Source organism: Schistocerca serialis, chromosome 3 (assembly GCF_023864345.2).
Source record: "Schistocerca serialis cubense isolate TAMUIC-IGC-003099 chromosome 3, iqSchSeri2.2, whole genome shotgun sequence".
NCBI lineage: Eukaryota > Metazoa > Arthropoda > Insecta > Orthoptera > Acrididae > Schistocerca > Schistocerca serialis.
Genome location: NC_064640.1, coordinates 667,265,363 through 667,288,076, shown reverse-complemented (window position 1 = coordinate 667,288,076; position 22,714 = coordinate 667,265,363).

The window sequence follows — 22,714 nt, the reverse complement described above, 5'->3', positions numbered from 1 at the left end:
TCAATGTTTCCCACCGCCACGATAAACGACCCTTCCCGATGTCAGTCTTACCAGCGAGTTCTGAGGGAACTCTCCAGATCTGTTAGGTTGCCATTACCGGTCTGGTCCTAACCACCAACTTCCTTCCAGGAGTGTGCCCCTGCGGTCTGGCGTACTTCTTCAAGCCAAGGAGCTAATGTAATGGTCAACGCCAACTTAATAATCACCAATAATTACAATATGAGAGGTGTCGCATTAAAATTAACCTGGCTCAAAATTAATCTTGTACAGGGAGAATAATGTTAAGTAATTGTTGTCTCACTCTCGTCTGGGGACACAGATAATCAGGAGGCCAAGTTTTTGTAATTTTAAACTGTAGCTGAATTTCCAAACAAAATACTTGTAGCATCACAAACCTATTTTAGTTTTAACAGAGGATGGAAAGGAGGTGTAAGATTGATTGTCCATTTAAAAGAACAAGTTTCATAGTGTTTCATGTTCCAGTCTAAGCCGTATGTCCGACTCGAAATGGCTGGTCGAACCAGTTCTCAATTTGGATGGGGAAAAGTGTGTATCCCTTCCCCTACTTAGTAAAACTGTGTGTTATTCAGATAAATATAAAACTGGTAATCGTATAACTATATTTAATATTGAGTGCAAAATTAACCACTGATAGGCGACGTACTCGATTTCACTCCGCAGCAATGTGTAATGTGGCGATCGGACGCCAGAAGGACTTATGATCACAAAAAGAAATGCCAGAATTTTAAGTCAGACTAGAGTTTGTCACACGATCCTGGAAACGATGAAATGGAGCGTATCCGCATGGTCACTAGGCCTCTGACAAAATCATCGCCAATGACGCAAATTACTTTTTGGCCTACATTTTATTGATGGGTAGGCCGTCATGTAGTTCTGCATTGTCTTGGAATTGCAGCACAGCGTCAGTAATTCTCGTATTGTTAGCATATCAGTGGCACAAAAAAGGCAAATACGTGTACGTGTCTGGGTCCATTAACGCTCTAGAGATTCAGTATTCCAAGTGTCTGTAATGGAGAAAATACTTGGTGATCCGCCCGTCTGTAGGTGCAGTTAATTTAAATGTACACGTTCGAGTTTTTCTAAATGGTAATGGTGTTTCTCGGTATCAGTTTGATCTCTCTTCCACCTATCACACTCGAAAAAAGGAAGTAAGATTAGACTTTAACTTCCAGTCGGCTGCACGGTCATTAGGATGGAACACAAGCTCGGATAATGGAAAGATGGGGAAGGAAATCGGTTGAGCCTTTTCCAAAGGAACCATCCCAGCATCAATCGAAGCACAGACCTACATCCTTAAATAGGTTAATCACACGTTACTACTCGTGCATTCAACGGCTCCTCGGCGGAACACAAGGAGGATATAAATGATTTTTACGACACAAACGCGAAATCATTTCATCAAAAGGAGAAAAAGAATTACTGTTTATGCTTCACCGAATCCGAAAGATATAAAATTTTTTATCAGGCTGCCTAATCATGTAAGAAATATCGTGTAGAATATATAGTTTTCTCGGAAGAAATCGAGGACGATGGCGCGTTTGTAAAGGTATCATTCCGTATTCAGGAAGTGTTAGATTCCATTCCCATCAAGAAATTTTGATTTTAGGCTTATTTTGATTTCAGGCAAGAGTTTCCAGCTAGGTCACACAATTTCTAGTAACCATTCTTTATTTCATGTAGCACTTTGCTGACCTGTTCATCGATGAATCACTTCTCTCGGGCATTATGAGGCTACTCTCATTCTCGGCTAAATGAAAAAATCACTTGCACTCACTAATCAAACCTAGAGTACTGGGCATCAGAAAGATATAGATCCTAATAACTGATTGTAACACTTTCATCGGTCAATTCAAACACTTTTCTGGTTACAATAAATTAACTTACGATCTTCACCTTTATTTCAGTAACGGTCGACAAAGCAGCCTTAGTTCAAATTTTATGTGTCGGAGGATACCTTTTCCACAATTTTAAAAGACAGTTGTCACCGCATTTACAGAGGACTGATTCACATCTAATAATTTTTTTTTCAGAACTGTTAAAATACGTAAGTACCATCACGTGTAGGAACTACAACTTTAAATTAAAATTCGACACAGCAGTTTCTAAAGAGTGCCTAATAATAAATGTAATAGCGAAAGATTCTCTTACGCTCCTGTCTGAAAACAAATTTTAACTAAGTAATATGATCTAGAACAAGTATCTTTACGCGGTGATTAATATCCATTCAAATTCTAAGGCCTCGAAGCTGAATTGATATTATGTTAAACTTGGGCAGTGAGAGCACGTTACGCACGTTCTGAAACACTCTCCCAACTTAGTGCTCTTTGTTTCGGTGGATATTGTTGTTTGGAACTAGGGCAGTCACATAATGGTCACGAGCTGCGTGTAAATACGTAAAGGGCTGCGAACGCGTAGCCTGCCCGTGGTCACATGGCGCGGCCAACACGTGCAAACCGCGGCTGGCGAGCGCCTTACGTAATGCGCTGATGCAATCACCGGCCGGCCAAGGCCGCTCCGCTCCGCTCACATTCCCGCAGTTCGAACCCAGAACAACAAAGCTGTCGGCTGCCTCTTATGCCGCTCAATTTCACCAGTACTCTCTATGTGTGCAGTATTAGCGCCTTCGTTTCCCGTGCGTTTTCTACATCTACATCTACATACATACTTCGTAAGCCACCCTCCGGTGCGTGGAGGAGGGTAGCCAGTAACACTACTAGTCATTTCCTTTCCTGTTTCACTCGCAAATACACGGAAGATCGACTGTTTATATGTCTCCGTATGAACCCAATTTTCTCGTATCCTATCTGCGTGTCCTTACGCAAAATCTAGGCCTAGGTTGGCGGCAGTAGAATCGTTCTGCAATTAGTTTCAAATGGCTGTTCTGTAAATTTTCCCAGGAGTGTTCCTTGAAAAGAGCGTCATGTTTCTTCCGTGGATTACCCTCTAACTATCTGAGGGAAGGTGAACTTTTTAGCCAATATCGCTTGTAAACAATCTTTATTGCTGAGTACCGGGTACGTGAAGCAAGTAATTCTTACAGATCACACTTTAAAAATCAAGATGTGTAAACTAATTTCCTTTTAATTTCCCGAAGCATCCCCATAACACTTGTGTGTTGTTGGAGCACACGAGTAACAAATCTAGCAGTCCGCCTCTGAATTGCTTCAGTCTGTTCCTTGAGACCGAGCGAATGGCGCAGTGGTTAGCACTCGGTTCCAACCCACGTCCAGTCATGCTGATTTAGGTTTTCCGTGATTTCCCTAAATTGTTTCAGGCAAATGCCTGGATGCTTCCTTTGATAGGGCACGGCCGACTTCCTTCCCCGTCCTTCCCTAATGCGATGGGACCGATGACTTCGCTGTTTGGTCCCCTCGCCCGCAAACCAACCAGCCAACCAAATTAACCAATCTTCCTTTAGTCCCAAACACTCCATCAGTACTCAAGAATAGATTGTACTACCATCCTATATGGCCGTGCGGTTCTAGGCGCTACAGTCTGGAGCCGAACGACCGCTACGGTGGCAGGTTCGAATCCTGCCTCGGGCATGGCTGGCTCTGAGCACTATGCGACTTAACTTCTGAGGTCATCAGTCGCCTAGAACTTAGAACTAATTAAACCTAACTAACCTAAGGACATCACACACATCCATGCCCGAGGCAGGATTCGAACCTGCGACCGTAGCGGTCGCTCGGTTCCAGACTGCAGCGCCTAGAACCGCACGGCCACTTCGGCCGTCCCTCGGGCATGGATGTGTGTCGTGTCCTTACGTTAGTTAGGTTTAATTAGTTCTAATTTCCAGATGAATGATGACCTCAGAAGGTAAGTCGCATAGTGCTCAGAGCCATTTGAACTATTTGACCGCCAGATCATTTATGTGTGTAAAAAATAATAGCGGTCCTGTCAGACTGCCCTGGGCCACTACTGACGATACCTTTCTCTCTCCCAGTAAGACTGTGTCAAGCAGAACACTACTAATGCAGTATCCGAACATTACGGGTTTGTTTTTTCCTGCTCATCCGCATTACCTTACATTTTTCTACATTTAGAGCCAGCTGCCATTCATTACACCAACTAGAAATTTTGTCAGTCATTTTGTATCGTCCTACATTCACTCAACTTCCAACCTTTCCGGACACAACAGTAACATTAGCAAACACCCATAGATTGCTACCTACCCTGACCGCCAGGTCATTTATGTATGTAAAAAGTAATAGCGGTCCTGTACACTGACCTGGGCCACTATTGACGATACCCTTGCCTCTCATGAACACCCGCCGTCGAGGACAACATACTGGGCTCTCTTCTTTAAGAAGTCTTCGAGCCACTCACATATCTGGGAACCTACTTCCTACGGTCGTGTCGAGCGGTTCTAGATGCTTCAGTCTGGAACCACGCGACCGCTTCGGTCGCTGGTTCGAATCCTGCCTTGAACATGGTTGTGTGTGATGTCCTTAGATTAGTTAGGTTTAAGTAGTTCTAAGTTCAACCGTACAGAAAATTGTTTGGCGATTATTGCTCGGTACTTTTCTGACATCGGATAAAAATTCATTGATATGCACAACTAGTTCTAGGAAATGAAACTATTTACTTTTGTATTGTGACCTTAAGTCCGAAGAGTGCTTTAATGGCGCTCTTCACGCTAGTCTCTCCTAAGTAAGCCTTTTCGTCCCTGCATAACTGCAGCAACCTAAATCCCTTGTAACCTACTTACTCTAGTCAGGCCGTCGTCCTCCTCTACAATATTTATCCCCGAAACTACGCTCCATCTGCACATTCATGATTTCTCGATGCATCAGGATTTCTCCCATTAATCTAGCTCTTCTTTTGTCAAATTGTCCCATACGTGACTTTTCGCTCCAATTCGATAAATTAATGATATGGTTTATTCATTTAATTTTCATCATTCTTCTGCAGCATACCATTTCACAAGCTTCGGTTCTCTTCTTGTCTGAAATGTTTATCGTCCACGTTTCACTTCCGCACAAGGCTACATGTTTCAGCGAAGGCTTTCTTACTCTTAAATCTATGATGTATGTATGCAGACTGAAGCGACGAATGAAAATTAGTGCTAGGCTGGGATTCGAACCCGGGGTCTCCTGCTCACTAGGGAGATGCGCTGACCACTATGCCACCCTGGCCATAGCGTAGTGGTCAGAGCATCGGCCTAGTGAGCAAGACATACGGACTCAAATCCCGGGGTTTTACAAATTTTCATTCCTCGTTGCAGTCTACATATACATATCATAGATATCTGAGACTGAAAAGGTCCTTGGAACCATACAGTTTCATTTAAGTTAAATCTATGTTCGATGTTAAAAAATGTCTCGTTTTCAGAACCACTTTCCTTGCTACTGCCAGTCTGCATTTTACCTCCTCCCTGCTGTAGACATATTCAGTACTTTTACTGGCCACATCTACTGCTTTTAATATGTTATTTACTTAGCTATTCTCTCAGCATCACCTGATTTATTTCGATTACATTCCATTAGACTCGGTTTACTTTGTTGATATTCATCTTATAACCTATTTCAAGACACTATCCATACCGTTCACCTGCTCTTCTAAGTTCTTTGTCGTCTCTCACAGAATTACAATGTCATTGACAAACCTTAAAGTTGTGATTTCTTCTCTCTGTGGTTTAATTCCCTCTTCAAATTTTCCTTCGGTTTCCCTTACGGCTTGCTAAATGTACAGATTGAATAACATCAGGGGTAGGTTACAAACCTGTCTCACTCCCTTGTTCATTACAGTTTCCTTCCACGTCCTTCGACTCTTATGACTGTAGTCTCTGGTAATCCATCAAGGAAAGTGGAACTGCAGCTGGACACGTAGTACTTGAATAATTATAACAAAACCAGCGGCTATATTTGATTCATACGTCGTTTATTCATTCTAACACATGCTACCAGTTGTCGTCTGACTATGCTGGCCCTGTTGTTCGCACGAAAGGTACGGATCAGATTAATTTTGGCCAGCTGCATACGATTCTGTTAATTGCACATGAAACCAGTTGTGGATGGCAGGTTACTTTCGGGGCCCGAAGATGACACCATGTGGTGTCGAAACTGGTAGCATGTGTTAAAAAGAATGAACGAAGTTAGATTCAAATACAGCCGCTGGTTTTGTTATGATTATTCAAGAACTTATAGCTATACTCTGGTTTCCGTATAAATTGCAAATAATCTTTCGTTCCTTGCTACCTTTAAAATTTCAAAGAGTATATTCCAGTCAACATTGTCAAAAGCTTTCTCTCAATCTAGAAATACTGTAATCATCGGTTTACCAAGCTTTAGCCTATTTTCTAAGACAAATTGTAGTGTCAGCATGGATTTGCGTCTTCATACATGCCGCGCGGAGTGGCGGCGCAGTTTGAGGCGCTATGTCACGGATTGCGCGGCCCCTCCTGCCGGAGGTTCGAGTCCTCACTCGGGCATGGGTGTGTGTGTTGTTCTTAGTGTAAGTTAGTTTAAGTAGTGTGTAAGTCTAGGGACCTATGACCTCAACAGTTTGGTCCCTTAGGAATTCACACACATTTGAACATTTTTTTGTTCATACAGGTCTCTGATTCTCGAACTGATCTTCCGAATGGTCGGTGGGCGTCTACTAGTTTTTCCATTCTTCTGTAAATAATAGGTGTCAAGTTAGTACATTTTTCTGCCAATTTTAGGGCACATCCCTTGTCTCACGTACGAAAACTGAACAAAATTATGGAAAAACCGTGAGAAATGTGTGCTTGAACATAAAGCAGATGCTGAGCGAAATCGGAAGTGGGCATGTTGGTGATCGAACCAAAAATGTACCGTATCGAAGATTTAATACCGCATGCAGGGAAAGAGGAAAAACATCATCCGCTACGTCACAAAGTGGGCGAAAATGTGTGTTGACAGATCGTGACGGACAGTCATTGAAGAGGAGTGTGACGAAAATAATAAGCTGACAGCTGCGAAAGTCACTGCAGAACTGACTGTCGCACTCACAAATCCCGTCCGCACCAGAAAACACAAAGAGAGCTCCATAGTCAATTAAATGCAGGGCGAGATGGAATTTTAAAACCACTTATAATTGCACAAATTTCCGTAACAGGGAAACGTGGTACCGAAGTCATACAACCTCGAATATGGAGCAATGGAGGAATGTCTTTTGGTCGGATGAGTCACGTTTCACAATATTTCCAAATTCTGATCGAGTTTACGTCCCAAGAGTGAAACATGGCGGTGGTCGGTAATAATAAAGCCACGTTGTAGTTTTCCATGGACCCCATGCTTACTAAGCAAGGCTGCATTACTGAAAAGGGTTATGTGACTATTTTAGCTAACCAGAACAATCCCAGGGTACAAGGTTCGTTCCCCAATGGTAATGCAATGTTTCAAGGCGACAGACCTCCTGTTCACACAGATCGCATCGTCCGGGACTGGTTTTGTGAGCATAAGGATGAATTTTCGCATTCTTCCTCGCTACCACAGCGACTAAATCTCAGTATTAGTGAGCCTTTGTGGTCGGTCTTCTTTCGAGAGAAGTGTGCGTGCTCACTATCCACCTCCATATTTTTTTTTTTTTTACTTCAACTTGCCACTATTTTACAGGAAGAATGGTGTAGGCTTCGCTTGAAAATTGTGCAGTACTAGTGTTTATATATTCTGAAACGGCAAGAGCCTGTTTTGAATGCCGACGCCTTTCATACAGCACATTAAGCATGGCAGTACGTTTTGATTTTCGTGATTCCATATTTTTGTCCACCCCCTGTATCTTTCACACTAGATGGAATAGTTTGCTCAGGTAATGTTCTCCAAAGGATGTCCATAATTATGTGGCAGTGTTGTTTACTCCAGGTTTTTCAGTAGTCTGTCTCATTCTTCCTTCAGTAGTATTAGTCTCGTATCAACTTCATCTACTTGCTCTTCCCTTTCAATTATATAGTCACCAACTTGAATTTCTTATGTAAACTACTACAAAGTGAACGAAAAAGCAGCACTATCAGATGCATCTGCTGCTCCTTTAAAAATTTAATGTAAGAGAAATAAGTAGTAGTGATAAGTAAGCGACTACGAAAAGAGTCCTATTTTCTGAAACTGATCTATAAAAATTATAAAAATTTATGTACGTGTATGTACAGGATGTATTTATGTGTTTATGTATGATCCTCCATCTCCTCTAAACCCACTGGACCAATTTTCACCAATCTTCGTACACACATCACTCACGGTCTTGAACGAATCACTATGGGAGTAATAACCGCCCAGCTATCAAAAGGGTGAGGATGGGGATGAAAAAGTAGTGTAGCCCAAGACGCTCGAGTACCCATGGTTTAGTCATCCAGTACTTGAGAATAGGAGCACTTAGAGACTTGCAATAAACTTAACAAATAATTTCGACTCTTTAGGAAACTTTTCCTCGCTTACGACCCGCAAAAAAAAATTATGAAAGGAAAAAAGTTTTACACTTACCACATTTCCGCTGTTCATACAGTAAAACTACCGCATGAAGCCTGACGTTTTAATATACTACTTCTTTACTACTAAGAATATTCGTGACACATTTTGCAGACAGTTTTCACATATACCACTGAATGCCAGAAAAATTACATCATTATACGACATCAGGTCAGGAGATATGACTCATAAGTAACTAGATGCGTGAAAAACTACTGCATCTTGTAAGACGTTTAAATTTATTACTTCGTTGCTACTGCAAGTAGCTCGTTTATATGTTTGTATGTTGGAAGCGCTATAGACTGCATTAATATCACTGACAGCGCTGTATGCCTTCTGTAAGAGACTCCGTGGCTGAATGTACTCGCAGTTAGAATTTAATAGTTAGCGGTGTTGGAGGTTGGCCACGTTAGTACGAGTCGACGATCTGGACGTGTGTCCGTCATAGAGATTTAGTGTTGGCTGGAAATGGATTGTAAAATGATGATTGATGTATCTGAAAAAGTTTGGATAATGGAATTATTCATAATTATGTAATTTTTGGTACTGTATGTCACATGATTAAGGTGAAATCTGGTAAATACATTGTTTGCTCTCCAACAAAATCTTTCCTTTGTTAACCACATGCCTGTTAGTAGTTAGAGCCTATAGTAGTTAGAATCTTTTTATTTAGCTGGCTGTAGCTGCTGCTTGGCGTATTTGCTGTAGTTTGTGTCATGAAGATTTTCAGTAAGCTAAGTGACTTATGAAAAAGTGAAGGTTATTGTTAGGATTTCTTCTAATTCAGGGCCATTCTTTTGTATTAATTATTTGAACAGTCAGATTGCGTTGCGCTTGGATATTGTAGGCAGTAAATGTATAGGGTAAGTCTGAGTTGTATTTGTCAGGGAAAATTCTGTAGGTCAGTGTTGAAATGATAAAAACAAGTAAAGAGACAGTAAGTTCAATTTCACTCAGTTTCACGCAGCAGCACTCAGCAGTTTCAGAATTAAACGTAGAAGTTTCTCCACTAACTCTATTTTCGACACATTTCGGAGACAGTAGCCGATGTACCTGCTCATTTATGTCAGTGCACAGCGCATAGTTCAGGAGATACGACGTCATAAATGTTTAGCTGCGTGAAAATGAAACTCCAAGGTGTAATTCGCTAAAAATACAGCTGAAACATGTGTACAAATACCGGTGAAATATTTTAAATATACAGGGTGAGTCGAACTATTGCCACCTAGAATAACACTGAAAGTATGACAGTAGCTGAAAAGTTTGTGGGAGAAATGTTGCATGGGGCCATAATATGACCTTGGGTTTTTGTTGCTAGATAGGGTCGCGTCAGAATATGAAGGTCAACTTTTTTTTTGAATGTGATACTATAAAGTTTGGTACTTATTTTCTGATAGCAGCTATCGAGACGAATCCAATGATGTGTAACAGTAAGGTCATTGAAGGTCAACGGAGGTCATAAAGGTGGCACGAACGTCCAGTTACAGAAGGTGTTCGAAAGGGGGACCATTGGTATCAACGCAGTGGTGCAATCATCTTATCATGGACTGAGTGATATTCCTTATCCCTTTGGCACTTATCGAAGCACATGCTCTGACAATTCTCCCTCGTATATCGTGTAAATATGAAACATTCGCCGAATACGGCGTATCCATCTAACGTGCCATTGTTTTGTAAACACCATTCGACGGATTCGCAATACAGCACTAATAGGAACGGTGAAACTATTATCGGCGAATCAAGCGAATATGAATGATGTATTCCTTCGAAGAACAAGTCGACATGCTTCTCATTTACGGAGAATGCCAACGAAATTCAGCGAGAGCTAGAGACTTATACGCTGAAAGATATCCTCAACGTACTCACCCTAGACGTCTTACATTTAAATATGTGTAAGATAAATTGAGATCAACTGGATATTTAACGCATCGGAAACATATGCGGCAAAAGAAAGTTACTAACGAGGAAACGGAAATTGGTACTCTTGCCACTGTGGTTCGAGATCCTTATGTGAGTTCGAGTCAAATCGCGAGGGAATCTGGTACGAACCAGAGTAGTGTTGTCCGTGTTCTGCATCATCCTTACAATATCAGTCTCCACCAAGAATTACTCAACTTCAGATTCAGAGGGATGACAAATTTATTACTTTGATTTTATTTACTGACGAGGCTACATTCACGAACCATGGAAATGTTAATTTGCATAACAGGCACTATAGAGCACCTGAAAATCTTTGTTGGCTGAGGCAAGCTGCACACAAAAAACCGTGGACGCTGAATGTATGGTGTGGGATTCTGGACGACAGAATTATAGGCTCCTATTTCGTCGAAGTAAATCTTAATGGTAGGAAGTACACCACATTCCTCCAAGAAACATTAGGTCTGTTATTGGAAGAAATACCTTTAGGAACAAGGAACTGAATGTGGTATCAACACGATGGGTGTCCGGCACATTATTCGCTGATAGCAAAAAATGAGTTGCTGAAACAATTCCCAAATCGTTGGATTGGACGCGAAGGAGATGTGTCGTGGCCGGCTCGTTCGCCAGACTTTACGCCTCTGGATTTTTTCTTGTGGGGATTCGTAAAAGACATTGTTTATAAAGACGTTCCAACTACACCTGAAGATATCCGAGAGAGAATTGTCAGAGCACGTGCTTCAGTAAGCCGGCCGGAGTGGCCGAGCGGTTAAAGGCGCTACAGCCTGGAACCGCACGACCACTACGGTCGCAGGTTCGAATCCTGCCTCGGGCATGGATGTGTGTGATGTCCTTAGGTTAGTTAGGTTTAAGTAGTTCTAAGTTCTAGGGGACTTATGACCACAGCAGTTGAGTCCCATAGTGCTCAGAGCCATTTGAACCATTTTTTGCTTCAGTAAGTGCCGATGTGATAAGGAATACCACTCAATCCATGATAAGAAGATTTCAGCATTGCATTCATACAAATGGTTATCACTTTGAACACCTTCTGTAAATGGACGTCCATGCCACCTTTATGACCTTCGTTGACCTTCAAAGACCTTACTGTTACACATCACTGGATTCATCTCGATAGCCGCTATCAGAAAATAAGTACCAAACTATAGCACCCCATTTAAAAAAAACAAAGTTGACCTTCATATCTCTGAAGCGACCCCACCTAGCAACAGAAAACCAACGTCGTATTATGGCCCCCATTGTCCCATGGAACTACTGTCCCACAAACTTTTCAGCTCCTATAATTCTTTCGGAGTTTTTCTTGGTGGTAATAGTTAGTGACTCACCCTATATGTGAAATATATTTGACTTGTGCGTATGCGGCCAAAGCCAAGGGTACAAAGCTTATCCTAAACTCCTAGAATTATTTCAATAAATGTAGTCCTCATGTTAGTTACAATTGGGAAAGAAATGCCCGCATCTCGTGGTCGTGCGGTAGCGTTCTCGCTTCCCACGCCCGGGTTCCCGGGTTCGATTCCCGGCGGGGTCAGGGATTTTTCTCTGCCTCGTGATGGCTGGGTGTTGTGTGCTGTCCTTAGGTTGGTTAGGTTTAAGTAGTTCTAAGTTCTAGGGGACTTATGACCACAGCAGTTGAGTCCCATAGTGCTCAGAGCCATTTGAACCATTTTGGAAAGAAATGCTGTAAGTGTAAAAACTACCAGTATACTACTGGGGTGAGCGTAGGAACGTGGACAGAGGGGTTAAGGAACAGACTGACAGTGCTGGGAAGGAGCAGTTAGGCACAGATAGAAGGAAAAGGAGGACACGGACATATTTGGAGAAGAGAGAAATGGACAGAGGCAAGGAAGAGGAGGAAATGGACAGTGCAAAGAAAAAATAGGAGATGGAGAGAGACGAGGGAGGAAGAGATAGGTGGACAGAGCTGGGAGGAGTAGGTTGACAGAGATAGTGGGGAGGAGGTGGAAAGAGGGAGGAGATGGAGGAAATGGACATAGAGATGCTGAAGGAGGAGTTGGAGAAATCTCTAACATTAAGTTTGCTTAGAACCTTAGAGTGTGTCATATGATTGTAAACAAAAAGGTACGCATGTGAGCGTGTGGGTGCTATTCTGTCACCCTGCGCAACGGATTAATCTGAGATGTACCCTTTACCCTGTGGCTCCTGCAAGATGCAATTTCCACCCCCACACTACTACAGAAGTCAGACAGACGCTCCAAACATTCTAAAGAGAAATGCCTGAAAAACTTTCAGCAATAAATATCTTCTGGAGTCGTCCACTGTAAGGAAATGATACAAAAATTCAAAAAATTTCTTACGTAACTAGTGGGATACTTGGATACTGGAGTAGTGCTAGTTAGTCTAAGAAAAACATGAAACTAACGAAAATTATTATTTATTTTGCTAAAATTCTGAGAAAACACAATGGCACTTTTAGTTATGAACTGAACAAGTTATTTCCGGGTTCTTTTCGGAATGTGAAGTTACCTCTTAAGGATAGGATTCGCTAATGAAATTTCTATACAAAGTTTAAGCTTGTTATTTACTTGGCAGAATGGCTGAGAGCTGCACCTACTCAACTTGAATAATTATCCGTTAGAATGTTGCTAGGTATGGTTGAGACTGTTGCGTGTGAAATGCAGTGAAATGTACTGTTGTGGAGGAAATATGGGGCTCACAAGAGCTGTAGCGCACAATACCGTAAGCTGCGATGACTGCTGTCTGCGCTGCTCGCTGATGACAAATAGGGTAACTCTCGTTCTATCTGGATTGACCTTCGCCAATCAAACTCTCCCTACGCCTTGATGAAGTCCAGGACTCCTATTCGCCCCTAGTCTAACTATTGGCGTGGTACACCTGTCAGATAACCAGTCCACCGCAATGGCACTCAAAAATTCGCTCGCAGGCGTTTAACTATAACTCTGTCCATTCACACCGCACAATAAGTGTGGCGTCCAACACAGTGAACGATGCTTAATCGCAAGGACTCAATATAGAGTCGCACTCCGATTCACTCTCAACAGAGGTGCTCTCCCAGTGAGGTACTGAGGAGAGACTTGTTCCTCGCTCTTTGAGTACACGTACGAGCGCACACGCTCTCGTTACGTGTTCTCGCTCCAAGAGCAACAACGGAATGGCCCCTCTCCACGCCAGACGTGAAGGGGTATATCTTGCAGTCTCTTCCATTACTCCTTCAGCTCCAGGTGTCATGAATATCGTCTGACAATCAGCATTGCTCTTCCAAAACGGGAGAATGACGTTTCGTTTAAGGTGACCAATCCAGAAATCTGTAGCATCGGCGTTTGGCGTTTGCTGTCTCCCTGTGAAAACCTCAAATTGCATGCTATGTTTGCAAAGAATGCATAGGCTGGGCGCTCCCACACAATGTAGCGGAATTTGCTTTTAAGCCGAACATGGGGTCATTCTCCCTTTCACTCAAGCAAACGCTGTCTGCTCTACGGGCGGTCGCTGGTTGACATAGATAGGTTGACTCGTCCTCTGAAGGGACCAACCCCCCGGTGTGCAGTTTGCCTCTGCGGTAAGACATGACCATCATGTCTTGAATTTGTGTGTGAAAGCCAGCCTCGAGTATTTCAATCTCGGTGCGCACTTGCGATTTACTAGTTATTTGCATATCCTTTACATGAATTCATACAACATTGACTTAATCTTATTGAGTTTGAGTTCGAATGAAGCGTCTTGATGTGTGGAATATGATTGTGAGGGCGGAATATGTAAGCAATGCATGTCAGGAGACCACGACATCTTACACGCAGTGTCCTTTATGTAGCCCCATTTTTAGATATGGGGTTCGAACCATAGTGCGGCTACTGACAGGTATTGAGCGTTGCTAATGATAGCAGACGAAAGGTAGACAATTTTAAAGGACCTACATTAGACAGATACTCGATTCCCTGAATTAGCAGTCTACACCTAATTGTCTTTTTTTGGAAAAAAACCACATACCATCGAAAGACAATTTTATTTCATCATGAATTCCAATTTAAAATAAGAGAAAGAACATTTATACATGAAATTTTAAAACTGGGGTAAGTTATTTACAACTGAAATGAAGCAAATGAAGTAGATAACGTAAATAATGAGAAAATACTATTTCAGTGATCTTCCTTTTACTTCAGACACAATCACATTTTATGATACAGTCATAACTGATTTCTGACTACAGTGACTATGTTGAGATTGTCAGTCATTGGCAGTATTTGGTGAACTAAAACATCCATCACATGCGTTTGACAGCATAGCCCGAAACCATGTTTATGTTTGGGTCATAAAATTTGGTGGTGTAAGAAATAAAAGGAAGTTCGTTTAAGTAATATTTTGACATTTTTGTCATAATCTACATTTATTTTACTTTTAAATATCTTAATCTCTGTTTTACAATTTTATTTACAGATTTTCTTTCATTAATCTTAAAATGTTGCGTTGCACTGTGTTCTGTGTTATCTTTTCACATTGTTTCCTAATCTTATCCGATTGTATATAATTTCAGCGCACGTGCTACGGAATCGAATACGATGTGACAATCGTTTTAGTGACTGCACCAAGTGGTACGTGTGTCCGTAGTGAGCACCAGAGCATCAAACCTGACTCCACACACTTTTCAGTGTAGTCAGGCATGTGTTATTCTCCTGTAACATGACTGTGCAGACTGTCTCCAGGTGAAACTTCTGTAACACATGTGTTTAAGTTGCACCGGTAAGCTTTCTTAGATTTCCTGTCGTGCCCGCTGAGAGCCATGTTGCTCAACTGATCTGAAGGCTTGGATGCTCGGTTATCTGTAATGGTAACCCAGGAAACTTCGTATGTAGCGAAATGTCGACCTGCTAGACCCACACTGCCAGCGACTCTATTTGAGAACCGCCTCTGCATAGCCAGCGGGACATTACCTCCCTTGTCGCGCAGCTGGGTCTCATTTGATGTGATTCACGCGGCACAGAAGGGCGACTATTCAGAGGATGTACGATCGTCAGTAACACAATGACTCTTCTATAAAAGTAAAATCATTGGAGGTAGAAAGGCCAACGTGCACTAGGAACATATTTCTGAGAAATTGTGCGCCATGTGGAAGAAAACATACTCGGATCGACAGAAAATACCAGTTGTTTCCACCATAGACTGCCACTCACGTCAGTACCAGCGACGTTTTTTATCAGCGATCTGTGACCACCCTCGTTCAATTCCGTAACGTGTCTGCAGTCAATAATACAGCCAGTCCCAATCGTGTCGTCTCAGCATAGCTGTATTTACAATGTTTCTACATGTACTGAACGATGTCTTCTGGTCTGGGACCAACTAGAAATCTGTCGGTTTTTAGACGAGCTAGTCTGTATAGTCTGTAGACTGGCATAATAGATTCATATGGAACGTAATGTGCACTCTTTTGCCGGCCGCGGTGGCCGTGCGGTTCTGGCGCTGCCGTACGGAACCGCGGGACTGCTACGGTCGCAGGTTCGAATCCTGCCTCGGGCATGGGTGTGTGTGATGTCCTTAGGTTAGTTAGATTTAAGTAGTTCTAAGTTCTAGGGGACTTATGACCTAAGATGTTGAGTCCCATAGTGCTCAGAGCCATTTGAACCATTTTTTTGCACTTTTTTCACAGGATGTCTTTTACCGCTGAGGTATGTCAATAAATTAAGTCTGTCTTCCTATATTTCCAAAATGCGTGGACATTGTACCAAACCCTTTTTTAGGACCCTTATATAGGGATGGCGAACGTTTAATGGAAACAAAGTTAATGTGTTTTGTGTCCCAAGAAAAATATGTGACGAGCGGTTTCGTTGAAAAGAAGACCTCCAGGTTACCTGTTATTCCAGTATCATGACTTAAGCAGTCTATTCATCTTACGTAACGTTAAAAGCAAGTTCTGGAACATGGTGATACTATAAACTCTCCGTCGATCGTTAAGTGTAATTGAACCATTATTGTTATGAAAACACTTCAAGTATTTTTTAGGTAAGGTTATCAGCATTTTTAGATTGATTGCTGCCGATGCTACTGTGTATAGGGATGACTGTAAGGAAATGCAGAACGACTTTGTATTTCAACTTTATGTCCTGAAGAACACCCTCTTTAAATATACAAGATGATTGCCGTAACAAAGACGCAGACTCTGCTGAGATTCTATTACATAATTAGTGATGAACATTTTCAAGTCTGCGGATAGGATCAAGACTGGAATGAAAACATAAAGTCACTAGGATGGGAGCAGAATGAAAAACTGGGATTTGTGAGGGAATTCTAAGGAATTTCGATGCAGCTGATCATGTGAGAAAACGCTAACACAACAGTTTGTGCAGTCATTATGAAATAAGCGGGACAGAAAAAAGTAGAAGGAATTCAAACATGCGTTATTACGGCTGCAACGCATCAGCAGAGCCCTTGTGCAAGTGTAACGAGTTGCTCAGGGAACTTCGAATTTTGCGCTTGTATGTGAAACACCACACTACTCCTCTTAAATTAAACGCGCAACGTAAATACGCAGTGGATACTGGATAACGCGAGAAATAAATTAGCCCTGTGACATTCAACACAAGGTTGGGAATCTTGAGATGCGAATAATCTCTTTCAACAAATTTACTAAAAAATTTATACATCTGACCAAAATAATTTTATGAAATTTATTCAGTGATTCTCTCAACCTTAAGAATCATATACAAATACAAATGGCATTCGTAACTTGAAAGAAATATATTTTTTAAGCATTTCGTATATTTAAACAAACCGCATAAAGGTACAATGAATATATTTCACCAGCGCTGCTTTTAAGATACGGAACACAAGCAAGAATTATTCAACAAAAACAAAATGAAATTAATCTATTAGTTGTGAATGTTTTTGAAAGCAAGGGAAAAGGACTGGATTGGTTCAAAATGGTTCAAATGGCTCTGAGCACTATGGGACTTAACATCTGTGGTCATCAGTCCCCTAGAACTTAGAACTACTTAAACCTCACTAACCTAAGGACATCACACACATCCATGCCCGAGGCAGGATTCGAACCTGCGACCGTAGCAGTCCCGCGGTTCCGGACTGAGCACCTAGAACCGCTAGACCACAGCGGCCGGCACTGGATTGGTGTGACAGTTTTCCCACTGCTCATTAATGAAAGAATTCGCCCTTCCTAATCAACAATGAATATGCATTATGGTGTTAAAACTGGCATGCAAGTCCAACGATCATCTGAATGATGACCAGAGTAGACCAAGGAGACGACATCGAGATTCACTACACTGCCGGTTGTGAGCTATGCTTCACCGTATCGAACACACGTGCTGCGCCGTTGTGGCTGCATCTGATGGTGTGATGGTTCGGCTCATGTGCTGCATGACTGATCTGTTCCTAAAGACGCCTCTGGTGGTTTTCGGTGAAAAGACGGTTCATACTGCTCTACGCGGGAATAAGTACCGAAAGATCCTTGTTAAAATTTACGCTAAAGAGGACGTCAGTATGCGTCCATCCCAATGCGTACCTATCTTTAAACTTACAACAACGATATTACAAGATAATAAATATTCGAACGGTATGAGCAAAGTCAGAAAGACTAAAGTCAACAAAATACGTGATCCTGAGTGATGCTCATATCGAATGCGTACTTAGAGTGAAGCTCTCCTATTTAGATCGAGAAATGCTAAGTACTCTCCAACTTCAGAAATCTGAAACAGACATTTGTCAAATCTCATATCTAAAGACAAAGTTTGATCTGACAAACCACGGGGTAAAAGACAAATCTTTCTACTTGGCTGAATTCTAAGGCAAAAAGTCATTCCGCGATTGCATAGGACAAAGCAGAAGTTGTCCATGACCGCACGCCAACGCAAAAGGCTTCCGCATTCGCAGGGGTCAGTTAGATGACTGATCTGGTAAGTCGAAAAACAGCACGATCCGACCTGTCTGGTGTCAGAATACCGAGAGTGATGAGAGTATAATCGAGACTGTCATGTAAATCTTCCGGTGGGAACTACGAATCTTCGTACCTCCACAATTTTTTGTCTTTCTCACTTGTCCTATTCAATCACAGGCCTTGCTACCAAAAGAAAAAACAAGTCTTGTAAAATTTAAAGCTTAGTTTCAGATTTGTAATAAAGGTGGGAGACACGAACGCCACCCTTCTGATGTCACAACCTCTTCGCCAGTATTACTTGCGCTCTCAGAATGAAGGATTCCCACGATACGGCTTGGAGCCAAAAAGGAAATCTCGTTAAAAGAGGGCGGTATTTCTTTTACGTCCGGCGCGCAAAACTGCCTATCTCATTCTTTACGGCGCCTTAATAGGCTATGAAAACGTAACTAATAGTGCAGTGAATATGACAAACGTCATGTTATTTCCATGATGTTCTTCACGGTTATCAGTCCGATGAAAGACGAGGCGAAGTTTGTACGTCTCCGATCAAAAACGTATGGTTCTCTCAGATATAGGTGCCACCCAAAGGCAGGCAAAGGGTGTGCGGCCTCAGTGGCGCCCATGATCGATGACTACAAGGAGTGTCTGCTTGAGGGTGATATCACCCCGCACATGTCGCACCAATTAAGCTTTCGATTGCGAGGCTAATGTGGTACACTCTGTATCGGATCTGAAAATCGGTCTGTCACACCATTCATTTGTGAGAACAGAACCGAGACCATCGTATATTCACACTATTTACTCAGGTGGTAGTGTAAGAGTGGCTATATTTATTTATTTATTTATTTACTGTATACAGAGTGAAAATGCGTGTGCATATGTGGAATAGTAATAAGGACGGTTTGTCGTAGTGTAAATAGGTGTATATTTATGCATGCTTGTATGGGCTGATCTGAGTGTATGTAAATTGTATATGCGTACTGTGCACACACCTGAGGATACGTTTTTCACCTGATGCTAGTCATTAAGGTCTTTAATTTAGTGTAACGTATTTCCCAACCTAAGTCTATCTTTTTGTTAACACCGATCAAGGTTTCTTTCAGATGATGTTGTAAATAATTGTTCCACTGCAACAAGGAATGACAACTGCGAAGACTTTCATTGGAAATTTACTGATCGGTAGATTTCGTTATGTTAGAATTTCGTGCTACTAGTCTTTGTTACCGTAAAAAGGAAATGAACCTCTGCATTAGTTTCTAGTCAATACCATTATTAAATCAACTCTGCACATACTGCTACCAAAGAAAAAATGATCTCAAAAAGTATTGTTACTGTGTCCCTATCATTGTAACTAAGAACATACTAACACCAACTGTGGTTGTAACCAACAACATAAAGTAGAAAAACATTGTGAATTAATGCAGAAAATTTGTTACTGTATTTCTTTGTTATTATTTACAACACTATACGTTCAGTCCTCACACCCAAATGCATTGGCAGTTCTTCTGCATATGAATGCATAACGGAAAGATAGGTCATGAAAGTAAAGTCGATATAATAAATTGGAGGGAAAAAATCCATTTTTGTTATTATGATTGATGATCTCGCTATAGTGAAGTGAACACAAGTGAGGAGTCAGTTTGATGTTTGGAACGGTGGGGTAAAATCCTTTTTTTGGGTAATAAATCATTATGATTGGGCTATAAATAATTAAAAGTGACATATTTTTGTTTGAGATAAGGAGGTGAGGCTAAGTGGCTGACTTGTAGAGAACAATGGACCCCTTGTCTCAAAAGGATGTTGACCCATGGCTTTGAAGCAAGACCACTGCGTCAGGATATTGACCAAGGAGGTTATTGACCTTGGCAACACTGTAACCTTGACCATTGACCATTGGGAGCTTTTTGCAACAATGAGGAATAGTTGGTGTGCTAGGGCATAGCCTACTGCTCTCAAGCAGCATAAAGTAGCCCTCGGACTTCACATCCCTATCTGATGTTCCGTGGGAGAGGGCGATGAGTTTTACGATTTTAACCAAACAATTTCGCTCTGTCTCAAATCTGGGGACGTCATGGTGCCCAAATCAGCTCCATTCTGGCGGAAACGTTGGACGTCTACTTTTCTAAACGGTAGACTCTTCTAAACAAGAAAGATGTACCACACCAAAGGAAAAAAAATGTACCAACTATTTGAGATAGTTTTCGTCGAAAGAGGGAGCATGCAATCGAATTTGGGTGTAATAAATTGGCATCCATTATTGTACATCAAACTGTCAGCTTAAGACACAATTGTTATGGATTTTGAATACATTTTTCTGGTTAAATTTAGCTCTTAATTTTTAATGAGCCGCCAAGTGAGTGATCCATAAACCCGACAATTAGGTTTTCTGGCGCATTCGCACCGATGTCAAACTCCCATGTTGATATACGGCGTTACAAAGAATATCATTCGGATAATAGAATCAAAATATTGGTTGAGAAGATGGTAATTTCAGGAAGACTCTGATACTGCAGCTCACGGTATATCAGTGTCAAATGAAACGAATAAATGGAATCTCAATTAAAGAAAGCGAGTCACAGAAATCGCGAAGACTGTCAGAAAACCTTAGTGGTTGATCCTGTAGGGCCTGTATTGGTTTAATTGTGCGAAAATGCTAATGCATATCTTAACGTTGCAACAGCCATATCACACATACTTAAATGAAATCAGTTACGAAACAACTAAAATATTTGGCTGTTGTTCCAATAGTTCACTGAAATGTATGATTTTCGAACGTAAAACTGCATTATGTTATACGTTAAATGATGACACAATAAAACAAGGAAATACAGATATTAATGTATAGGGCAAATTGGTTACACACGGGAAGAAAACACACACTCAGTTGTGGGTGCCGAATAGTTAAACTAAACTAAAATCCTGGCTATAAATTCGGCTCCTAGCACATTTAAAGCTTCTTGGACGCCACAAAATAATTTGACAACAGCTAAATTAGTGGTAACATTTCGTTTTCTGTTGTAACTAGCTATGGAAATAGTACTTTGATGTCGCATATTGTTTCGTTTTCGTTGAAAATTTGTACTGCTAGAGGGTAACTGGATTCCTAAGCTAACAGCAAGACATGAAGCAATTCTTTCAGTAATATCAAATCTCCTAATTTATTATAAGGGATCTTTGTTGCTACTTCTTTTGTTACCATTTCACACGACCTCCACGACAGAGGCGGATAACTGTTCATTTGGTAACCATGAAATGTTCCTCCTCATCCTGCCTACAGAACTGTCTGGTGAAGACCCACTCGCAACCGTGGCCAGAATCCACGCAATCTTAGCGACGTGCGGTGAACTAAAGTTTGTTGGGCGGATCCAGATTAATACTCAGCTAGGTTACATTACCAATCATCCTAGATAAGGGTACGCAACGTCGCTTGGACCTTCGACCCAAAGTTTATATAGTCACTCCATCTATGCCACTGTTAGTGCTGTTTAGCGATCTTCGAGTTTCAAAAAACTCTCACATTCGACCATAGGATTCCAACACGAGTCCCGGAAACAGTCACTAACCGTCTCAAACCGGTTTCTAGCATCTCCTCTGTATGTAACACTGGATTACAAGCTAACTTTGAAAAGGAGAAGGACTCATACAACTCCTTGCTTGTAATTTTCAGTTGAGCAAAACAGAACTTGCGAGGGGGGTCCAATAACAAATGCAACACTTTTTTCCTCAGCCAATTTCATTGAAAAACTGTGGAATTTGTTGTGTGACATCGTGGAATATTCCTGTTTCAGCCCCTAGGGTTTGCTGAAGTATCGATATGTGGCGGCGCTATACGTAGCCTTTAAAATGGCCTCTGTTACGGAGGTGCGTTCCAAGAAGGGAGCTGTCATTCAGTTTATTTTGGGGGAAAACCAGAGCATCGCAGATATTCGAAGGCACTTGCAGAATGACTACGGAGACCTGGCAGTGAAAAAAGGAACGGTGAGTCTTTGGGAGAGGCATCTGTCATCATTGCAACAAGGTCGCGCAAACCCGACCGGTCTGCCGGCTGGTCGAACACACAGCCGTAACTCCTGCAATGTTGGAACGCGTGGACATCCTCATTCGAGGTGATCGATGGATCACAATCAGACACCTAGCAAATGGCTCTGAGCACTATGGGACTTAACTTCTAAGGTCATCAGTCCCCTAGAACTTAGAACTAATTAAACCTAACCAACCTAAGGACATCACACACATCCATGCCCGAGGCAGGATTCGAACCTGCGACCGTAGCGGTCTCGCGGTTCCAGACTGCAGCGCCAGAACCGCGCGGCCACTTCGGCCGGCCGGTAAAGTCATGGCGATGGTTTTCTGGGACTCTGAAGGGGTTATTCTGTCTGACGCCCTCCCTCATGGTGCAACGATCAACTCTGAAGTGAACTGAGGAAAACGAAAGAAACAACTTCAGCGTGTTTGTCGCGATAAAAATGGA